This window comes from Coptis chinensis, chromosome 5 (genome assembly GCF_015680905.1).
Source record: "Coptis chinensis isolate HL-2020 chromosome 5, ASM1568090v1, whole genome shotgun sequence".
NCBI lineage: Eukaryota > Viridiplantae > Streptophyta > Magnoliopsida > Ranunculales > Ranunculaceae > Coptis > Coptis chinensis.
This window is the reverse complement of record NC_141460.1, coordinates 49,821,926-49,827,644: the sequence shown is the minus strand read 5'-3', so window position 1 is coordinate 49,827,644 and position 5,719 is coordinate 49,821,926. Positions and strand designations below refer to the sequence as shown.

The 5,719-nt window shown below is 41.3% G+C and overlaps 1 pseudogene; it reads left to right on the top strand.

Annotated features, from left to right (window-relative positions):
• Nucleotides 1–5,391: 5,391 nt before the first annotated feature.
• Nucleotides 5,392–5,484, top strand: LOC147497789 (small nucleolar RNA R71; annotated as a pseudogene).
• The last annotated feature ends 235 nt before the right edge of the window (nucleotides 5,485–5,719 follow it).

The following is a 5,719-nucleotide window of genomic DNA, read 5'->3' as shown; positions in this document are numbered from 1 at the left end:
GTTTATATAGGTTTTAAGTTGCTAAAAAGCGGATCGAAAGTTGCCAAAAAGTATTTACGGCGGTTTCTCGGAAATCCTAAAATTTCCAAACCCAAAACGGAAACAACTCATTTTCTTGATTCTAATTCAAACCCAAGATCTTTTAGGTTGATTTTATGATTGAATGTACCTATTTAATCTAGATTTCATCCTACAATGATTCTCAATCATAGATATGCCTAAACGGCCATAATTTCACCTTACTCCGCAATAAATTCTAGCACTAGGGTTATATAAAAATAAAGCTTGAATTGATAAAACCACCCCCAAACAAGTTGGGAAGGTGGGATCAATATGAAACAACCACACATACTGAAAATAACCCCTTATATTAAAATTTTCATTCGGAGTACCTTTCACTACAAAATTCAAATTACGAAAATAAAAGTTACTTTACAATAAAAACAACAAAAATAAATAAAACAACAACCACTATCAATCCTCACACTCTCTAAACACCTGCCATCAGCGGTGGCGAGGGGCACACTCTCTAGTGGTGGCTCTTGGGCTCCCCGGGTCAGCAGTGATCGTCGTCGCCGTCGGCGCCATGCCTCGTATGGTTGTGTCCTCGTATGCCCGAGTCGTATGAGGTGGGAAGCGTCTGAAAAGCATATCCACTCTAAACCGGGCGCTGGCTTCCATCTCAGCCCTCGCTGTTCCCATCTCTCATCCTCTCTAGGTGCGGATCTCGAAGTTGTGATGAATAGTCGCTCGTCGAGTCGGGAGGTCTGCACAGATAGTGTTTAGTGAACGATGTCCCTATGAAGCACAACCATGCGTTACGATCGGACATCAACACCTCACGGAAGGCATCCGTGATCAAAGCAAGTCACGCCCTCCTCATCCTCCTCCAAATCATCCTCATCCTCTTCCTCTATCTCATCCTCGTTTTCCTATCCATGGGCAATATCCAATCGTTGTTGGACACACTCTATAGATACGCGGGTTCTGGTGTAGGGGTAATGTAAATCTATCGACCGAGTTGCTTTCATCTTCATGATTTTGGTAATTAACACGGGAAGAGGTGCCAAAGACTTTCCGACCCCCTAATCATGCTCGGCAAAAACTCCAAGATATCTGTAAATCGTGCTACGCTCTGGAGTACCCATAAGATGTGGAGGCAGGGGCAGACCGATGTCAATCACGACCTTGTCCTTCCCTAGGACATTCCGACCAATCCACTGAAAGCCGGTGGTTGGTCCCGAGGGATGTCCGGCGAACACAATGGGAGTTTGTATTGTAGCTCCCATTGATGACAGATCCGCCCATCAAAGGCTCTACCACAAACCGGGGCTCTGTAAAAGTGGCATCTAGATGGATTCTAGGTGGAATGCCTAGAATCTCAGCCAACAGATCCGAAGAGGTCAACTCCTTCCTCTTCTTCCTTACCAACACAAAATCCTACCCCCCAACTCCCCGGTGTTGTAGAACCGTCGGACCAAGTCTTCGTGGTAGAAGGCTTCGGGTCGAAAGTACCATAAACTACTCCAGTCTCTACTAGCCATTTCGTCACCGTAAAAAGCGGTAAATTTTATTTTTCAGCGAAGTGGTCGGCGATGAAAACTTGCTCCGGTAAAATTCGGCGTTGTTGAGCCATTTGAAGTTTGAATACGGTTTGGGGTTTGTAGAAGGTGTAGGAGTAATGAGGAAAGACCTTACTGATAAAAAACGATGGTGGTGGTGATGTAGTGGCGGCGCAGCACCAAATTTTGATTTTTTCGGTGGTTTTTGGTGGTTTGAATTGGTGGTGTTTGTGGTGGGTGGAGTTTGGAGTCGATTTGGGTTGGGATTTGATTTTGGGCGTGGGTTTATTGTATTTTCTTTTTAATTTTTATTTTGTTTTAGGTTTTGGTTTAAGCTTGGGCGTTAATGGCGGAATGGAGGAAGAAGAAACGCATCGCTCGCGGAGTTAAGTTAAAAGAGCGGCCTTGTCCGGTGGGCGCGGGTTGGGCCCAAGCCCAAAATCGAAATTTTTTTTTTTTTTCGATTTTTTTGGAACTTCAAATCAAAATTGCCGCTTCGTTACCGGTCCGATTTTTGCGAATGAGATATGGAAATGATCAGGAGAGAATTTCCTATCCAATGATCCATAAAACACTCTATTCCGAATTCAGATGACATACGAGATAGTGGAAAACGCCTCGAAGTGCGTGCATGACGTAAGTTATGGCGACGAATGAACTCTAAATTAATAGATTATGTCAATCCGAATCGTAATACAATAAAACGGCCTAAGCAACTCTAATGGGACATAAAACATTTTAGTATGCGAAACCACGACACCCCACCCCAAACAAATTTTTACAACGAAGCTTAGAAAATTTGTTTTTAGCAATGGGTCTTTTAAAGTCAGATTCCCGAGACTTCATAGATTACTATGTGTATTTTTTTTTTATTTTTATTATTTTTATTTATTTATTTTTATTTATTTTATTTTTAGAAGGAAAAATAATAAGCAATAAAGACATAATTCACACCATAGAGAAACATGACTAAAAAAATCCGAAAAAATGCAAGAGTGGAAAACGTGAACTATGTGAACCGTGGACTTAGGATCCGGTACTTACAGCCACAAACTCCATAGGGAGGGCCGGTTACCTTAATGGTGCACTCACCAATATATTAAAGTGAAAGGAAGTGCACCAAACACAGAAATTGAGTCGTTTATAGTCGGATACTTTCGAGACTTTATCTAAAACATATGTATGAACATGCAGTTGATCATATATCAACAACGAAAACAGTTGTGGATCATTCCATAAATAAATATCACAGAAAACATATCCAAACACAATCAAGCACCAAGATTTCCTACGACGCGACCTAGTGGAATCCAAACGAGTCGGATAACCCTATTGTGTAACCTATCATGCACCTTCTTTTTAATTTTTGAATGCATGGGTGTTTTAGTAAATAAGTGTGGAAAAGTGAATGGTTGTGGAGAATATGGTGGATATGGATAAGTTGTAGAAAGACAGCACATGTACCTGATGAGGATGTGGTTTTAGCACCGAACTCATTCATTGTGTGTGTAGGGTCCGTCTCAATTCTGAAAATGAAGGTGTCAAATAGTTTGTCCTTCTGGAGAGTATCTGTTTTGCTAGGAGGATTTAAAAAATTATGAAGCCTACGGGAGAAACAAAAGGATTGAGTGCAAACTCGAGATTCCTTTGAAAGGGTGGAAGGAGGGGAATCGAGGTGGATGTTGTGCAAGGTAGATCTTGATAGGGTGAATCGTCACCTACTCGAAGAAACTCATTGAATTCCTCATCTAGATTGGTCATATCCACATTACTATGGTAGTCCTCTACATCTTTGAGAAAGTCATCTATCCCGTCCTCATCAATAATATGTGTATCGACTAGTGTAGGAATGAAAATGTTGGAGTCTGACTTTCCAAAGGAAAGAATTTTGGGAATATGATTATCAGGGAACGTGTTGTTGAAATAATCTCGACCGAAGCTCTCGATCATGCTAACCTCTCCATCCATAGGCGAATCGGGTAATCGTGTGTCCTTGTTTTAAAAACATTGACTTCAATAGCAAGATGGCCAAAAGACATGGACATTGAACCATCACGCGCAATTAATGAGCGCATTGGCGGTTGCCGGGAAAAGGGCGCCCTAAAATGATCGGACAGAGTCGTTAGCGACTTTCGTATCGAGGACTACAAAATCAGCCGGATAGTAGAAATCCTGAACTTTTACCGGCCGACGTTTTCGACTACACCCTTAGGATACTTAATAGACCGATCGACTAATTGCAACGTCATTTTAGTGGGTTGCATCTTGTCTAGACCTATTTGTCTATACAAATAAAATGGGAGTAAGTTAACACTAGCCCCCGTGTCTAATAACGCCGTCGTCAGATAGAAATCTCCTAAGGTGCATTATACGATGGGGCGACGAGGGTCCTTGTACTTAACAATTCCATTATGTTCAGATAAGGTTGGGAATTGTTACGTTAAAAAGCGTCTTTTGGTATATTTGTCTTACGCCTAGTAGTACACAATTCCTTAAGAAACTTAGCATGATGTGGTAGCTTTTAATAGCTTCGAGGAAGGGAAGGTTTATAGTTAGATTCTTAAAACGTCCCTAATCTCCTCATAATTTGTATCCCTAGTTAACATGGCTAATTTTTGTGGAAACGGTGGTTTTACGTATATTTAGCAATGGTATCACTGGATGTTTAACCGTGGCTTTTCGTTTCTTAGGTTGTGTTGTAATTGGTACCTCTACGGTGGTAGGCTCTTCAGTTTCTATTTCGTATCTAGTAAAATAGTAGGTGTAGGGTTATCTTGGTGGGGTAACTATAGGCATAGTTACCTTGTTATCAACCACTCTGCGAGAGCGGGTGGTGATGGCATTTATCTCACCTACATTTTCATATTCATTACTAGTATTATCCGTTACCTCAAAGGCTGTGTTTGTTGTTTTAGGATTAGGTATTGCGTGACCTGGCAACACACCTTTGGTTTGGGCTTTATCTTGAGCCAACTGTTGGGTTAAATTATTAACGGATTGTAGAAGCTGTTGGTTAGATTGAGCCATGGTTTGGAAAAGTTTTGGCTCACTTGTATGAAGGTGTCAAAGGCGATCCGTTGTGTGGGTGTAGTAGTCACGGGTGGTGTGGATGGAATTATTTCCGTGAATTATTTATGGGTGGATTTTGATAATTATTATTGACCGGAACGATACCTCTATTAGCATTATAATTATTATAATTACCTTGACCTTGTGCTTGACCTTGTCGAGGTTGCACTTGGTTGTTATAATTATTAAAATTACCCTGACCCTGTCCTTGTCGTGGTGGAGCTTGGTTAAAGCTGTGCGTGGGCCTAACATATTGATTATTGTACCCTTGAGGTGTGACGTGTTGGTTATTTCGCCAACCGAAGTTGGGATTTTGTCTCCAAGGGGCGTTAGGTTCACTATTAATGGAACAAGCCTGTTCATAGGCTATAGGGGCCGATTGAGAGGGAGCCGGGATGCTTTCGGGACTCCAAATGAAACTACATGTATTAGAATTTATATTCATGGCCGGGGATTGGCTTTTGTTGTACGAAATGGCCTCTACCTTTTTGTGAGGGATTCATTAGAGTTTTAAGCTCGGGGATCTGTTTTTAACCTCAAACATACTTGGTAGCCTTAACTGAAGAAGAAGAACTAAGCGGAGCTGGAGTAATCGTCACTACCCCCAATTATTATTTAAAAATTTAGTTTGGTCCTCTAAAAATTTATAAGCCTCCGAGGCTCCTTTGCTTAAGAAACTACCCCCATTCATTATGTCAAGGACTTCTTTATGGTGGTGTAGAAGTCCTTTGAAAAGGCACGAACTAACGTGTCTTTTGCTAAGTTATGATGTGGACACTCTATAAGGAGATCGGTGAAACGATTCCAAGCCTCAAAATGATTCATGAGGATTTTGTCGAAAAGAAATGAATCTTGGAAAGCATCTCATCCATCTTTAGGGGTGGGTAAAAATGTTCCATAAACAAAATTGAACAAGTTTAGCCCATGAGTCCACGAAATTAGGCGCTGGGCGTTAACCAAGACGCCTTTATCGGCTAAGGTGAAAGGGAATACCCTTAATTTAATTTGTTCCGCACCAACCGTAGGATGGTGGAATGTTGTTAGGACTTGTTCAATCCTACGCGTGTCTGATAAGGTTTTTCATGGTC